The sequence below is a fragment of the Mesoplodon densirostris genome, chromosome 1 (genome assembly GCF_025265405.1).
Source record: "Mesoplodon densirostris isolate mMesDen1 chromosome 1, mMesDen1 primary haplotype, whole genome shotgun sequence".
Lineage (NCBI taxonomy): Eukaryota > Metazoa > Chordata > Mammalia > Artiodactyla > Ziphiidae > Mesoplodon > Mesoplodon densirostris.
In genome coordinates, this window is record NC_082661.1 from 8,136,654 (window position 1) to 8,153,915 (window position 17,262).

At 45.3% G+C, this 17,262-nt stretch overlaps 1 long non-coding RNA gene across 1 annotated transcript in view; it reads left to right on the forward strand.

The window, feature by feature from the left end:
• The window catches only part of LOC132488698 (uncharacterized), an 85,178-nt gene that overhangs the window by 16,556 nt on the left and 51,360 nt on the right, over positions 1-17,262 (forward strand). Inside the window, exon 3 of the long non-coding RNA XR_009531802.1 lies at positions 2,231-2,354. This is a non-coding gene — a long non-coding RNA (uncharacterized LOC132488698). The remainder of the gene's footprint in view (positions 1-2,230; positions 2,355-17,262) is intronic.

Consider the following 17,262-nt stretch of genomic DNA (forward strand, 5'->3'; position numbering starts at 1 on the left):
GAGAGTGAAGCTGAAGATGGAGCCAGACTTGAGCTTGAGGACCTGGATGAGGAGGCCGGGACCCTCAGACTGGGTCCTCTAGTCCAGCCAGCTCTGGCTCTGGCTGGGAAATCTGAGGCCCAGAGATGGACAGCCACTCTCCTTGGCTCCTGGCAGAGACTAGAAGCTCTGGTCCTCTGGTCTGTCTCTGGTCCTCCTGTTTTGGCCTCTCTTCCATGGCAGGGTTGGTGGGCGGCAGGATGCCGTCAGAACTGTCTGGGCTCTGCTGACGCAGTCCATCTCTGCTTGGGCCAGGGTGGAGGAGGGCAGACTCCACAGCGAAGGACCGATGCCCACCCTGGTCCAAGACCATCCACCGACTCTGTTTTGTATTGTGTGGGAGTTGGGGCAGTGTCTCTGTGGCTCTGCCTTCCCACCACTCCCATGCATTTTCATTAGGCTTATTAATAAATTATGGCCATATCCCCCTGCCCACAAAGTCGACTTGTTATATTCATAGCTCTTGGAAATCTCCCTGCCTAAAGCCTCCACCCCTCCAACTCTGCCAGGGCCTCTGCTTGGTCAGAAATGTGTTGTCTTTTCTCAGCACTGTTATTTCAGCCTGGCTCTGATGGGCTGTGGTATCCACAGGCAGAGGAGCTTACTTGGTGACAGGCAGCAGACACCATCCAAACAGGTCTGGTTTTGTCAGAAAACACCTTAGAATCACCCTTGGAGAAGAAAATGTATTTCATTTGAGGGCAGTAGGAAGACACTGGTGCTGTTTAGTGTAATTACATATCTTTCAGCTCCTTTAAAATTTTTTTTATTTTCACTCTCCACGGGAAGTAGAATGGAATTATCTGAAGCCTGTTTTCTAACTTAAGGAACAGCAGTTGGAATCATTTTTTTCTGACCAAAGGAGACACTTGTGTAAAATTTTCTGGGTGTGGAGTCCAAGCTGGAATCACTCCCGAGTGAGTGGGGTATGAGATCCGGTGTATCAGTTCCTTCTTGCTGCTGTAACAAATTACCACAAACTCGGTGGCTTAACACAACACAAATTTATTAAGTTACAATTTTGTAGTTCAGAAGACCAAAGGGGACCTCAGTGTGTTAAAAACTAGGTGCCGGCAGGCTGATTCCTTACTGGAGGTTGTAGGGGGGCATCCATTACCTTGCCCTTTCCAGCTTCTTGAGGCTGCCTGCATCCCTTGGATGGTGGCTCTTTTTCCCCTGTTTTCAAAGCCTGTCACTCTGACCTCTGCTCCTGTCATTCCTTCTCTGACTCCAACCCTCCTGCCTCCCTCTGATATGGACCTTTGTGATTTCATTTAGCCCATCGGATAATCCAGGATAATCTCCTATCTCTAGACTATTAATTAATTGCATCTGTAAAGTCCCTTTTACCATGGAAAGGGACAAATGCACCATTCTGGGGAATAGGATTGAAGAACCTTGGGGCTGTAGTTTGGCCTATCATAGCCAGAAAATCGTTCCCATGGCCTGGCTGCTCCAACCCTTCCACTGCCCTGGGAGGCAGAGGGAGAGGGGGTTGTGGGCCCCCTTTCATGGAGATGCCCAGAGGTGAAGTCATTGCCCAGGATTGAGAAGTGAGTGCCAGAGCTGAGAGTGGAACCAGGGTCTCCCCATTGCAATGCCAACACTGTTCCTCTCAGCTCCCGTGAGCCCCTGTCAAAACAGGCTCTCTGCGTGGAGGCTGAGTGTGTGGATTCTGTCTGCACATGGAACCTGCGCTGTGGACCTGGCTCCATGATTCACGTGAGATCACACAGTCCGTGAGTTTCTTAATGTCCCTGGGTCTCAGTCTTCTGGGGAAAGTAGTCATTTTTCTATAAAGCACATAATAAGTGTTGGCTATGTGGTAGCTGTTACTAATAACAACAGGGCAGAACCCCAAAGCTTAGGCCCTCCAAGGACGTGCACCGAGGTGCCAGGATGCCTCTGGTTCCTGCCTGCTGTGCTCGGGGCCCTACACATGCTCCCTCTTCTCTTTGTTCCTCTCTGTTAGCCAAACCCTACGCATCATTCTAAGCCCTGGATACCACCTCCTCCAGGAAGCTCTCTTTGGCTGTGCCAGGTGGAGTTGGCTGCTCCTTCCCAGTGTTGGAACCATGATTGCCTCTCAGGAGGGGTGAACCTGGACAGGGAGGTGGAAGGATTCCAGTGTTACCCTCTGCAGATCCGGGTTGGAATTCCAGGCCTGTCACTTACCAGTATATGTTTTCAGGCTATTCTGAACCTGATTCCTTACCCGTGACATGGGATGGAGGATGACAAGCTTACTTCCCAAGATGTTGTGAGGCCTGAATGAGACCATTCATGTGAAGCCCTTCCCTCGAGTCTTGCACACGGTAAGTTCTCAGTAAATGGTAGCTACATACAAGGAAAGCATGGAAATCCCACAGTTACTTGAGACAGAGGAACCCAGGTACAGATTCCCTCTGCTTTTGGCTGGAATCACGTCAGTGTGAGGGCTTAGCTCCTGCACACTGGACCCTTGTTATGGCTGTCTTTTATTTATTTTTTTAAACTTTTTATTTTATATTGAAGTATAGCCAATTAACAATGTTGTGCTAGTTTCAGGTGCACAGCAAAGCGACTCAGCCATATATATATCCATGTATCCATTCTCTCCCAAAGTCCCCTCCCATCCAGGCTGGTTATGGCCGTCTTTGATTAGCAAAAATGGAATATCAGATCAATTGCTGTGAAGCATGTCGGCTGATTGAAGCAATGGGGTGGGCTGTGGGAACCCAAGATATTCCCAGGGACCTTGATGCTGTTGAGGGGCAGTGACTTAGAGGCCCTGCCCCCAGTGGTTTTTGTGTTTACTGGGGCTACATTTAGACACTGGTGATGGTGGGCTTCCCAGACCCCAGGGATCTGGTTATGATGTTGTGTGCCTCACCCACAGTGTGTAGAGGTGAAGGTCCCTCGCAGGGCTGAGCAGTGGGAGGGAGGCTGCAAGATAACAGAGTGGGGGCCCCAGTCCTGCAGAGGGGGTGAATGGGCCTCAGTTCCCCTGGCCCTGTTGCCCGTCATCCCCGGGCCCTGTGCTGACCCGCCTCTTTGCCCTCATTGTCTGGGCAGCTGCCCCATAAGCCGAATATTAGCCTGATGTTGTCCTGGGGCCGTAAACACCTTGTAAAAGTTGCTGGGAACAAGATACTTTATGTTGGTGGCGACTCCAGCCCAGGCCATTAAGTCTGTCCTGACGTGGGGCTGGGGCTTGCGGTGGCCTGACTCACAGGTTTTGTGTAAAAGTCCCTAATGAGGGCCTCTGTGCCGCCGCCCCTCTCCGGTCTTACTGGGCTCTGCCCTGAGTCCTGGCAGGACTTTCGGGCTCCCAGGGCCAAGGGCTCTGATTTACACTGTTTAATACCTTTTACCCCTTTTCCTTGCCCTTGGCTTAATGCTCTCCTGTTGCTGTCTTAAAATTCTTAGTCATTTGGAACAAGGGCCTGTATTTTCATTTTGCACTGGGCCCTGCAAATTATGTGGCTGCTCCTGGCTAAGAGGATGCTTTGTGGACTGCAGGATGCTCTCCAGACGAGAGGCCGGGCTGGCTGGAGGGGAGTGAGGGAGGGGCACAGTAGTCAGAGACCAAGTCTGAGCAGTGATGCCAGAGTGTGTATGGGGCCTGCGGAGAGTGTAGGGCCCTGGGGCCCATTGTGAGAGCTTTGGCTCCCCTCTGAGAGAAATAGGGAGGCACAGGAAGGTTTGGACAGGAGAGTGACATTATCCGACCTAAAGTACAGAAAGACCAACTTGGCTGCTGTTGGGAAGACAGTCCAAGGGTAGAAACAGGGAGACCCCTCAGGAGGCTGGTGAGGAAATAGGATAAAGATGCTGGCGACTCAGGTGAGGCTGGGAGCAGTGGTGCTGGAGGAAGCGGTGATTCTGGATGTATTCCTAGGATGAAGCCATCAGGTTTTGTGAAGGAGGAGATGTCATCCAGGGGGTCTGGCTCGTCCTGGTAGAAAGTCTCCAAAGAGACTTTCCCATCTGGCCCCCATGCCACTTGGCCATTACTTCTCTCCCCGCTCCCCATCCTGGAATTAGGGCTGGTTTTGTAACTTGCTTTGATCAGTAGAGTGTGGGGAAATGATGCTGTGTCCGTTCCTGGCCTCACGTTGAAGAGGCCCAGCAGCTTCCACTTTTGCTCTCCGGGAACCCAGTTGCTGTGCTGTAAGGAGGCTGGGAGGGACTCCTGGAGGAGAAGCCCATGGACAGCTGGCCGACAAGCGGCACCAGCTTCCAGACCTGTGACAAGGACCTTCTTCCACGTCCCAGCCCCAAATGAGTTCCCATATTAATGTGGCCGTGGAAGTGACTCCAGCTGACATCACGTGGGACGGAAGAACCACCCAGAGGAGCCCTGCCCAGGTTCCTGACCAAAAGAATCATGGGAAACAAGACAATGTTCTTTTGAGCTGCTTGTTATGCATCAGTCTCTAACTGCCATAGATATCTCTTAGACATCCAAGCAGCAATGTGTTGAGTAGGCAGCTGGATACATGAGTTCAGGAAAGAGATCCAGGCTGGGAATTTTCAATATACAGATGTCATTAAAGTCTTGAAACTGAATGAAATTGACAAGATTGAGTGTGGAGGGAGAAGAGAAGAGGACCAAGGACTAAGTCCCCTGACACTTGGATCGTTGAGTGGTCAGGGAGATGGGGAGGGGCCAGCAAAGGGGCACGATGGGGAGGCCACCGGACACCCATGAGCTGGCCTCTCCACGCCAAGCGACCAGCTCCGGGCACCCAGCCCTCGCTCCCACTCTCTCACTTTTTCCTGGTGATAGTCTTTCTAATGTGAGTCCCCTTGCTCCTGTCTCCTCTGAGCTGAGGTCCTAGTCAGCAACCTCACTCATCCTACCCCGTCAGGCTAGGGCTTGTGCTCAGCTCACTCCCTATTTTGATGAAATGGGTTTATTTCATAATCAGACACGTGCATGAAACATACTGTGTTGTCAGAGGGCCTTGCTCAGGGGGTGTGCCTTCGAGACTGGGTTTGTTTGTACTCCTGTGTGATCGCTCCTCCTTCCTCCCTTCCATCCATCATTCCCGTCTTTCTGCCATGGATTCACGGGTGCTCCCTCAGCAGGTGTGCCCTGGGAGGTTCTCCACCCCTGTCCGAAGACCCTCACTGTTCAGACTGTCATCCTCAAAAAGTTAATAATCGCAGGGATGGTAAACCAATGCCACCCCCTGACAGTGTCCCCTTCCACAAGGTTCTGGTGTTTTGTTGCTGCTGCTACTGCTGCAGGGGGTCCTATGTCCATCCCTCCCCGTCCAAGTGCCCCTGGGAATCTGTGAGATAGAGGACAGTCATTCCTATTCTCTACATTTATCAAGGCTGACATCTAATTACCAAGAAATCACACTCAGCAGTGTTCAGACAGCAGCTGAGACTGGCTGTCACCAGGGTGTTACCTGGGCCATCTTTCTTGGACTCTGTGGCCCCAGAGGTGTCCAGGACCCACCCTCAGTGTGTGCTGGACTCTTTGGGGGCTTTGCTATGAGGCAACATGAGCAGAGCCCAGAACCCCTGTCCCCCAGTTCAGGGGCCGCCGTCGTGGTCTTGGAAGTTAGCTCACCTTCCGGCCTCTGTCACCTCACTTGGGTTGGCATCTCTGGCTGAGGGGTAGAGGGTTGGGTGGCTGGGCCAGAGGGCAGAGGCCTCAGAGGCGGTTGGAGAATGCAGGTGCTCTTGGCTGAAGCAGGGCCCCTGGGGTCTGAGCTGGGATTGTTGAGGAAAGGCTGAGGGTGCTGGCCTGGGGCTAGTGGAGGGGAGAAGTATGGAAGGGGGTGTCTAGGAAGGTCCTGCAACTTGTACCTGACTTCAAGTAAGATCCAGACTTCGTCTGTCCCTCTGCAGACCCCATTCCTGTGGTGGAGAAAGGCCCCCAGCACTATCCTCATACACATGTCCAGTACTGATGTGTCCCAGAACCCAGCTGAGGTCTTGGCTCACTTTGCCGGTGGCCTGTGCCAGGCTGTGCTTGGTTTCATTTCCTTTATTATTTCCCCCTTTCATCTTCCCTCCTCACTCCTATTTCCCTCCTCCCAATACTACCCACTTTAGTGCATTTAATGTACATCCTCCCAATCCACTTTCAGCACATTATACATTTAGTTAAATATAAGTGACTCTTTGAAATAGATAGAGTGCCATTTTGCATGTGTTTTTTTTTTTTTTTTTTTTTGCGGTACACGGGCCTCTCACTGTTGTGGCCTTTCCCATTGCGGAACACAGGCTCCGGATGCGCAGGCTCAGTGGCCATGGCTCACGGGCCCAGCCGCTCTGCAGCATGTGGGATTCTGCCAGACCAGGGCACGATCCCGCGTCCCCTGCATCGGCAGGCGGACTCTCAACCACTGCGCCACCAGGGAAGCCCTGCATGTGTTTTAAAATCTCCATAAATACTATTGGCCCGTAAATCTCATTGTCTTTCTTACTTTTTTTTTTTTTTTGCCAGACATTAAGTTTTTGAGATCGGTCCTTGTTGCTATACGTAAGCCTGGTTCAGTACATTAGATAGCTGTATGGAATTTTCATTATGTGAGTATACTTATGCTATAGGCTGAATGTTTGTGGGCCCCCCCACCCCTGGCAAAGAAAAACCCTCACGTGTTAAGACTCTAACGCCCAAGGTGATAGTATTTGGAGCTGGGTCTTTGGGAGGTGACTAGGTCATGAGGGTGGAGCCCTCATGAATGGGATTAGTGCCCTTGTAAAAGGGGCCCCAGAGAGCTCCATCATGCCTTCTGCCGTGTGAGGTCACACCCAGAAAAGAGCAGGAACTGGGCTTTCACTCGACAGTGAATCTGCTGGCACCTTGATCTTGGACTTCCCAGCCTCCAGGACTGTGAGAGGTAAATGCCTGTTGTTTTATGAGCTGCCCAGTCTTTGGTGTTCTGTTATAGCATCCTGAGCCAACTCTGTCTGTCTGTCTGTCTCTCTCTCTCACACACACACACCCCTTTTCCATTCCTGAGCAATGGGCCCTACCCCTCTTTGTGATGAGAATAATGCTGTGCTGAAAGCCTTTCTCCATGTCTCCTGGTGGCCCTGTGGCATGTCTCTGGGATGCATCTGCAGGAGCCCCATGCCTGTCCTGGGCTGCTGCATGGTGGGTGGGTACACACTGCCTGGCTGTCCACAGTCCTGCAGCAGCCTGGCCTCCCAACTGGACGGGGCCCCATTTCTGCAAGCTCACAGCTGCCCTTGCTGTCACTTGACCTTCTGTTTTTAGAGAATCAGATGGCTGGAGGTGATGTCTCCTTGTTCACGAGTCTCTGGCAGAGGTCTCCTCATTTCCTCAGCAGACACTGTCTTCCCCCTGTTAACCAGCTTATACTTCGCTCATTTTCCTGAGGGGCTGACTCTCTCTCACTTCGCTGATTTGTAGGAGTTACTTGTATAATTTACATAATAATTTTTATCAGTTTCAGACTTTGAAGAAAAAGTTCCCCCAGTCTGTCACTCATATGTTCAGTTTGTCGGTGGTATTCTTTATTGAACAGAAATCTTTAATTGTGATGAAGTTGAATCTGTCATTTTTTTTCACATAGTTCATTCTTTTGGCATCTTGTTTAAGAAACTGTTCCCGACATTGAGACCATGAAGCTTTTTCTCTTTTTTAAAAAATTAGCTTTAGAATTTAAAGCTAATATTTCAGTCCGTAAACTATTTGGAATATGTATGTGTGTCCATATTATATTATATTGTATTCTATTATCATGTGATATTACATTATATATACAATATTTTTCATTTTTACAGTCTTGTCTCTATGTACAATGTGAAGACTTTCCAAATACCATTGATGGTTGCATCTAAAGAGCTTTAGTGTTTATTTTCTTTCTTCATAACCTGTACTGAGAACCTAAACTATCACTAGTTCTAGAGGAAGTAAAGATCCAGGGCAAATGCTTTTCTTATACGTCCTTTGTTTCTTCCTTCCTGGATTCTAATGTGTGAGCACCAACGGCAGTTGTTCATCTTGGGTTGTCTACCTCTGCATTTTGAGCAGCAGAATGCTCCACTAGCTTATCTTCCCTTTGAAGCGGCCTGATTATTTGCTTCCTTAATTCAGTGTGAGGATTTCAAGAATCTGCTTTTCATTTAGAACTTGCTTCTTTCAACCGCTGTTCCTTGCAGGAAAAGTTTGGATTGCATAACAGCTTAATATGCATTAAACGTTAAAAAATACCACAAATGGGGACTTCCCTGGTGGTCCAGGGGTTAAAACTCCGCGCTTTCAGTGCAGGGGGCGTGGGTTCAATCCCTGGTCGGGGAACTAAGATCCCACATGCTGCGTGGCCAAAAAAAAAAATAAAAAATCGCAAATGTATGTTGAAATTATAAGATGCACTGTGATTCCCATACTAATCACTGTCAAATAGACAACATGATATTTAGGTGATAAATATGGCCAGTGAGTCAAGGTGCTGAAGGAATGTTGGACCCAGGGCTCTCCATGTGGAGTGCAGTCTGTATGTGGTAGGAGCCCACATCTTCCTCACATGGCAGGTTAATATCTCCAGCATCATTTCCTAAATAATTCGTCTTTTCCTCTCTGAGTTTTGATGCCATTGACATGATTTTGTTATGATTCTGGAATGTCTATTCTGTTTCTTTGATTGTCTCATCTGTTCCCTTGCCAACACCACATCTTTGATCTTTAGCCATTCATGAATCTTTATTTTTCATATGAATTTTCGAGTCAACCCGTAAAGTTCCTGAAAATGTGTTGCTGTGACTTTGATTGGATTACCTTTAATTTTCAGATGAGCTTGAGGAGAATCAACCTTGGTGATGTGAAGTTGTGCCATCCGTGAATGGGACACAGTTCCCTATTTCCTCACATATTCTTTTGTGCCTTTACTAGACTCAAAATTTTCTCCATAGAGATTTTGTGCATTCTCTAATAGGCTAATTCATAGATGCTTTCTATTTTTTATTGCTATGATAAATGCTAATACATTTTGGCTACATTTTTCCAGCTAGTTTTGGCTGGAACAGAGAAACACTGTTGCTTTCTGTATGTTGATTATGTATCTGGCAGCTGTACTGACCTCTCCCATTTCTTCTTTTTTCTTTTTTTATTTTATTTATTTATTTTTTTGCCATACGCGGGCCTCTCACTGTTGTGGCCTCTCCCGTTGCGGAGCACAGGCTCCGGATGCGCAGGCTCAGCGGCCATGGCTCACGGGCCCAGCCACTCCGTGGCATATGGGATCCTCCCAGACCGGGGCACGAACCCGTATCCCCTGCATCGGCAGGCGGACTCTCAACCACTGCGCCACCAGGGAGGCCCCTTTTTTCTTTTTTTAAAACATCTTTATTGGAGTATAATTGCTTTACAATGGTGTGTTAGTTTCTGCTTTATAACAAAGTGAATCAGCTATACATATACATATATCCCCATATCTCCTCCCTCCTGGGTCTCCCTCCCACCGTCCCTATCCCACCCCTCTAGGTGGTCACAAAGCACCAAGCTGGTTTCCCTGTGCTATGCGGCTGCTTCCCACGAGCTATCTGTTTTACATTTGGTAGTGTATATATGTCCATGCCACTCTCACTTCGTCTCAGCTTACCCTTCCCCCTCCTTGTGTCCTCAAGTCCATTCTCTATGTCTACGTCGTTATTCCAGTCCTGCCCCTAGGTTCTTCAGAACAATTTTTTTTTTTTAGATTCCATATATATGTGTTAGCATATGGTATTTGTTTTTCTCTTTCTGACTTACTTCACTCTGTATGACAGTCTCTATGTCCATCCACCTCACTACAAATAACTCAATTTCGTTTCTTTTTGTGGCTAATATTCAGTTGTATATATGTGCCACATCTTTATCCATTCATCTGTCAATGGACACTGAGGTTGTTTCCAGGTCCTGACGATTGTAAATAGAGCTGCAATGAACATTGTGGTACATGACTCGTTTTGAATTATGGTTTTCTCAGGGTATATGCCCAGTAATGGGATTACTGGGTCGTATGGTAGCTCTATTTTTAGTTTTTTAAGGAGCCTCCATACTGTTCTCCATAGTGGCTGTAAAAATTTACATTCCCACCAACAGTGCAAGAGGGTTCCCTTTTCTCCACACCCTCTCCAGCATTTATTGTTTGTAGATTTTTTGATGATGGCCATTCTGACTGGTGTGAGGCGATACCTCATTGTAGTTTTGATTTGCATTTCTCTAATGATTAGTGATGTTGAGCATCCTTTCATGTGTTTGTTGGCAGTCTGTATATCTTCTTTGGAGAAATGTCTATTTAGGTCTTCTGCCCATTTTTGGATTGGGTTGTTTGTTTTTTTGATATGGAGCTGCATTAGCTGCTTGTAAATTTTGGAGATTAATCCTTTGTCAGTTGCTTCATTTGCAAATATTTTCTCCCATTCTGAGCGTTGTCTTTTCGTCTTGTTTATGGTTTCCTTTGCGTGCAAAAGCTTTTAAGTTTCATTAGGTCCCATTTGTTTATTTTTGTTTTTATTTCCATTTCTCTAGGAAGTGGGTCAAAAAGGATCTTGCTGTGATTTATGTCATAGAGTATTCTGCCTATGTTTTTCTCTAAGAGTTTTATAGTGTCTAGCCTTACATTTAGGTCTTTAATCCATTTTGAGTTTATTTTTGTGTATGGTGTTAGGGAGTGTTCTAATTTCATTCTTTTACACGTAGCTGTCCAGTTTTCCCAGCACCACTTATTGAAGAGGCTGTCTTTTCTCCATTGTATATTCTTGCCTCCTTTATCAAAAATAAGGTGACCATATGTGCATGGGTTTATCTCTGGGCTTTCTATCCTGTTCCATTGATCTCTCTTTCTGTTTTTGTGCCAGTACCATACTATCTTGATTACTGTATGTAGCTTTGTAGTATAGTCTGAAGTCCGGGAGGCTGATTCCTCCAGCTCCGTTTTTTTTTTCTTCTCAAAATTGCTTTGGCTATTCGGGGTCTTTTGTGTTTCCACACAAATTGTGAAATATTTTGTTCTAGTTCTGTGAAAAATGCCATTGGTAGTTTGATAGGGATTGCATTGAATCTGTAGATTGCTTTGGGTAGTAGAGTCATTTTCACAATGTTGATTCTTCCAATCCAAGAACATGGTATATCTCTCCATCTATTTGTATCATCTTTAATTTCTTTCATCAGTGTCTTATAGTTTTCTGCATATAGGTCTTCTGTCTCCTAAGGTAGGCTTATTCCTAAGTATTTTATCCTTTTTGTTGCAATGGTAAATGGGAGTGTTTTCTTAATTTCTCTTTCAGATTTTTCATCATTAGTGTATAGGAATGCAAGAGATTTCTGTGCATTAATTTTGTTAATGCACAAAATTGAACAAAATTTAATTAATTTTATTAAACCCTGCTACTTTACCAAATTCATTGATTAGCTCTAGTAGTTTTCTGGTAGCATCTTTAGGATTCTCACTATATATCTGCATGCAGTGACAGCTTTACTTCTTCTTTTCTGATTTGGATTCCTTTTATTTCTTTTTCTTCTGATTGCTGTGGCTGAAACTTCCAAAACTATGTTGAATAATAGTGATGAGAGTGGACAACCTTGTCTTGTTCCTGATCTTAGAGGAAATGGTTTCAGTTTTTCACCATTGAGAAAGATGTTGGCTGTGGGTTTGTCATATATGGCCTTTATTATGTTGAGGTACATTCCCTCTATGTCTACTTTCTGGAGGGTTTTTGTCATTAATGGGTGTTGAATTTTGTCAAAAGCTTTTTCTGCATCTATTGAGATGATCATGTGGTTTTTCTCCTTCAGTTTGTTAATATGGTTTATCACATTGATTGATTTGCATATATTGAAGAATCCTTGCATTCCTGGGATAAACCCCACTTGATCATGGTGTATGATCCTTTTAATGTGCTGTTGGATTCTGTTTGCTAGTATTTTGTTGAGGATTTTTGCATCTATGTTCATCAGTGATATTGGCCTGTAGTTTTCTTTCTTTGTGACATCTTTGTCTGGTTTTGGTATCCAGGTGATGGTGGCCTTGTAGAATGAGTTTGGGAGTGTTCCTCCCTCTGCTATATTTTGGAAGAGATTGAGAAGGATAGGTGTTAGCTTTTCTCTAAATGTTTGATAGAATTCGCCTGTGAAGCCATCTGGTCCTGGGCTTTTGTTTGTTGGAAGATTTTTAATCACAGTCTCAATTTCAGTGCTTGTGATTGGTCTGTTCATATTTTCTAGTTCTTCCTGGTCCAGTCTCAGAAGGTTGTACTTTTCTAAGAATTTGTCCATTTCTTCCAGGTTGTCCATTTTATTGGCATAGGGTTGCTTGTAGTAGTCTCTTAGGATGCTTTGTATTTCTGTGGTGTCTGTTGTAACTTCTCCTTTTTCATTCCTAAGTTTATTGATTTGAGTCCTCTCTGTCTTTTTCTTGATGAGTCTGGCTAATGGTTTATCAATTTTGTTTATCTTCTCAAAGAACCAGCTTTAAGTTTTATTGATCTTTGCTATCATTTCCTTCATTTCTTTTTCATTTATTTCTGATCTGATCTTTATGATTTCCTTCCTTCTGCCAACTTTGGGGTTTTTTTGTTCTTCTTTGTCTAATTGCTTTAGGTGTAAGGTTTGGTTGTTTATTTGAGATGTTTCTTGTTTCTTGAGGTAGGATTGTATTGCTGTAAACTTCTTTCTTAGAACTGCTTTTGCTGCATCCCATAGGTTTTGGGTCGTCGTGTTTTCATAGTCATTTGTTTCTAAGTATGTTTTGATTTCCTCTTTGATTTCTTCACTGATCTTTTGGTTATTTAGTAGTGTATTGTTTATCCTCCATGTACTTGTATTTTTTACATATTTTTTCCTGTAATTGATATCTAGTCTCATAGCGTTGTGGTCGGAAAAGATACTTGATATGATTTCAATTTTCTTAAATTTACCAAGGCTTGATTTGTGACCCAAGATATGATCTATCCTGGAGAATGTTCCATGAGGACTTGAGAAGAAAGTGTATGCTGTTGTTTTTGGATGGAATGTCCTATAAATATCAATTAAGTCCATCTTGTTTAATGTGTCATTTAAAGCTTGTGTTTCCTTATTTATTTTCATTCTGGATGATCTGTCCATTGGTGAAAGTGGAGTGTTGAAGTCCCCTACTATGATTGTGTTACTGTCGATTTCCCCTTTTATGGTTGTTAGCATTTGCCTTAATGTATTGAGGTGCTCCTATGTTGGATGCATAAATATTTACAATTGTTATATCTTCTTCTTGGATTGATCCCTTGATCATTATGTAGTGTCCTTCTTTTTCTCTTGTAATAGTCTTTATTTTAAAGTCTATTTTGTCTGATATGAGAATTGCTACTCCAGCTTTCTTTTGATTTCCATTTGCATGGAATATCATTTTCCATCCCCTCAGTTTCAGTCTGTATGAGTCCCTAGGTCTGAAGTGGGTCTCTTGTGGACAGCATATATACGGGTCTTGTTTTCATATCCATTCAGCCAGTCTATGTCTTTTGGTTGGAACATTTAATCCATTTACATTTAAGGTAGTTATCGATATGTATGTTCAAATTACCATTTTCTTAGTTGTTTTGGGTTTGTTATTGTAGATATTTTCCTTCTCTTGTGTTTTCTGCCTAAAGAAGTTCCTTTAGCATTTGTTGTAAAGTTGGTTTGGTGGTGCTGAATTGTCTTAACTTTTGCTTGTCTGTAAACATTTTAATTTCTTCATCAAATCTGAATGAGATCCTTGCTGGGTAGAGTAATCTTGGGTGTAGCTTTTTCCCTTTCATCACTTTAAATATGTCCTGCCACTCCCTTCTGGCTTGCAGAGTTTGTGCTGAAAGACCAGCTGTTAACCTTATGGGGATTCCCTTGTATGTTATTTGTTGCTTTTCCCTTGCTGCTTTTAATATTTTTTCTTTGCATTTAATTTTTGGCAGTTTGATTAATATGTGTCTTGGTGTGTTTCTCCTTGGATTTATCCTGTATGGGACTCTCTGCACTTCCTGGACTTGATTGACTCTTTCCTTTCCCATGTTAGGGAAGTTTTCAACTATAATCTCTTCAAATATTTTCTCAGACCCTTTCTTTTTCTCTTCTTCTGGGAATTTGAATGTTGGTGTGTTTAATATTGTCCCAGAGGTCTGAGACTGTCCTCAATTCTTTTTATTCTTTTCTCTTTATTCTGCTCTGTGGTAGTTATTTCCACTATTTTATGTTCCAGGTCACTTATCCATTCTTCTGCCTCTGGTATTCTGCTATTGATTCCCTCTAGAGAATTTTTAATTTCATTTATTGTGTCGTTCATCATTGTTTGTTTGCTCTTTAGTTCTTCTAGGTCCTTGTTAAACGTTTCTTTTTTTTTTTTTTTTTTTTTTTTTGGCGGTACGCGGGCCTCTCACTGCTGTGGCCTCTCCCGTTGAGGAGCACAGGCTCCGGACGCGCAGGCTCAGCGGCCATGGCTCACGGGCCCAGCCGCTCCGCGGCATATGGGATCCTCCCAGACCGGGGCACGAACCCGTATCCCCTGCATCGGCAGGCGAACTCTCAACCACTTGCGCCACCAGGGAGGCCCTAAACGTTTCTTGTATTTTCTCTATTCTACTAACAAGATTTTGGATCATCTTTACTATCTCTTCAATTGTTTGGTCTGGTGGGTTTTTACCTTGCTCCTTCATCTGCTGTGTGTTTCTCTGTCTTCTCATTTTGCTTAACTTACTGTGTTTGGGGTCTCCTATTCGCAGGCTGCAGGTTATTTCCCATTGTTTTTGGTGTCTGCTTCCAGTGGCTCAGGTTGGTTTAGTGGGTTGTGTAGGTTTCCTGGTGGAGGGGTCTGGTGCCTGTGTTCTGGTGGATGAGGCTGGATCTTGTGTTTCTGGTGGGCAAGACCACATCTAGTTGTGTTTTGGGGTGTGTGTGACCTTATTATGATTTTAGGCAGCCTCTCTGCTAATGGGTGGGGTTGTGTTCCTGTCTTGTTAGTTGTTTGGCATAGGGTGTCCAGCACTGTAGCTTGCTGGTCATTGAGTGGAGCTCAATGTCTTAGTGTTGAGATGGAGATCTCTGGGAGAGCTTTCACCATTTGATATTACATGGAGCCGGGAGGTCTCTGGTGGACCAATGTATTGGACTTGGCTCTCTCAATTCAGAGGCACAGGCCTGACACCTGGCCGGAGCATGAAAACCCTGTCAGCCACACGGCTATTATATCTGCAGGAATGCTGGGAGGTCTCAGTGAACAACTTCAGAAAAATGCCAGCTGTACGAGGAGGAGCTCCTTGATGAGATGCAAAAACCACAGGCCAGCTGTGAACTCAAGAGTCTGCTTCCCAGTTTACCATTATGCCTCCTCGCAGATACCTCTGTCTCTCTTTCTGTGGCCCTCTCCCATTTTTTCTAGTAGTGTGTCTGTTGGTTCTCTTGGGTTTTTACTTTCTTTTGTGGCTATTGATCTAGTCAACTTTTCTATTTCCTCTTGAGCCCATTTTGGCACTTACATTTTTTCCAGAAATATTTCCATTTAATCTGTTTTAAAGTATTGGCTTGTGGTTGTGAATAATATCCCTTAAATATTTAATATCAAATACAATATTTGTTATATCTGAGTTGTTCCCTGTTTTCATTTTGTATTTTATATATTGGTATTTTGATTGTGCTCATCATTTCTGTTTTGTTCTCGATTTTTGAATTTTTTTTAAATTCTGCCTGTTATTTATTTTCTTAGGTCCTTCTTGTTACTTTGAATTGACTGTTGTTCTTTTTCTAGTCCTGTGAGCTACACTCATTTGTTTTCCTTTTTTCTTATTTTCTAATTAATATAGTAAAGGTTTTGAAAAATAGAAAAAAAAAGGGACTTCCCTGGTGGTCCAGTGGTTAAGACACCGCACTTCCACTGCAGGGGGTATGGGTTCGATCCCTGGTTGGGGAAGTGAGATCCCCCATGCCACGCAGTGCAGCCAAAAAATAGAAAAAAAAAAAGGGTTTGAATTTTCCTCTAAGAATGACATTAGCCACAATCCATGAATTTTTCCACGTGTCATGTTCATTATTATTCACTTGTTGGGGGGTAATTTCAGCTATTCAGTATTCAGTATTCTGAATGATTATTATTTCCTCTATCCTTGTTAATTCTAATTTTTAGAGCGATTAAAGAAACCTTTTAGACTTAAAAAAAAAGTTGTCTTTAATTTGAAAATGACGTACCAGAAGTTATAACCAACGTAGAGGTAAGCAAGGCCGGGAGAGGAGGTGTGAGCGGGTGCGCTGATGGCCTCTCAGAAGTCCTGAATCCTGACAGTGAAGTCACCTCCCGCATTACCCAGTTTGTGGAGGATTTTCTGTCACTTGCAACAGAAAATCTGCACAGCCTGGGCTTGGGGAAGGGCTGCAGACACTGAGTCTGCATGAGCCTGGACCATCAGGTGGGGCCCAGGGCAGCCTACCAGGTCAGGTTCAGGGTCAGGCAGGGTGGAGTCTGCAGGGAGGGGGGAAGGGAGGGGGGAGCATGCAGCACAGGCCACAGGATTCTTCCACATGTGAGGAGGAGTCTGGAGGATGACAAACCCCCAGAGTGAAACTCATCCAGGGCGGGCTTATGTATTAATAACCACAACAACAGTAGCAGCTATAATCTCTCAGTGAGGCCAGTTCTGTGCCAAGCACTGTCCTAAGGTCTTTTCAGATATTACCTCATAGTCTTCACGACAGCCCGTGTTGTTGGCACTGTTTTTATCCTCAGGTGCAGAGGCTGAGGCCCAGAGCAGTTGAGAACGTTGCCCGAGGTGGTCAGCTGGCTAGGGATAGAGCTGGCATCAAGCCCAGGAGGCAGATCCAGTCGGCCCTGGGTCCCTGCTGGTAACCACTGTGCTGGCCCAAAAGGGGCTGAGCAGACCTGACACCTTTGGCAAAGCAGCGGGCTCCCCTGCTGCGCCTGTGATGAGTCCAGGTTCCTGGGTGTCTATTCCTTTCCCTTTAGCAGAGGCTGACACTTTGATTCCCAACTGGATGGAGGAAGCTGGCTGTTTTCTCCATACATGGCCCTGAAAGAAGCAGGAATGGTGCTCCTGGTTCTTTTTTTTGGCGGTACACGGGCCTCTCACTGTTGTGGCCTCTCCCGTTGCAGAGCACAGGCTCCGGATGCACAGGCTCAGCGGGCCATGGCTCACGGGCCCAGCCGCTCCGCGGCATGTGGGATCTTCCAGGACCAGGGCACGAACCTGCGTCCCCTGCATCGGCAGGTGGACTCTCAACCACTGCGCCACCAGGGAAGCCCAGTGCTCCTGGTTCTT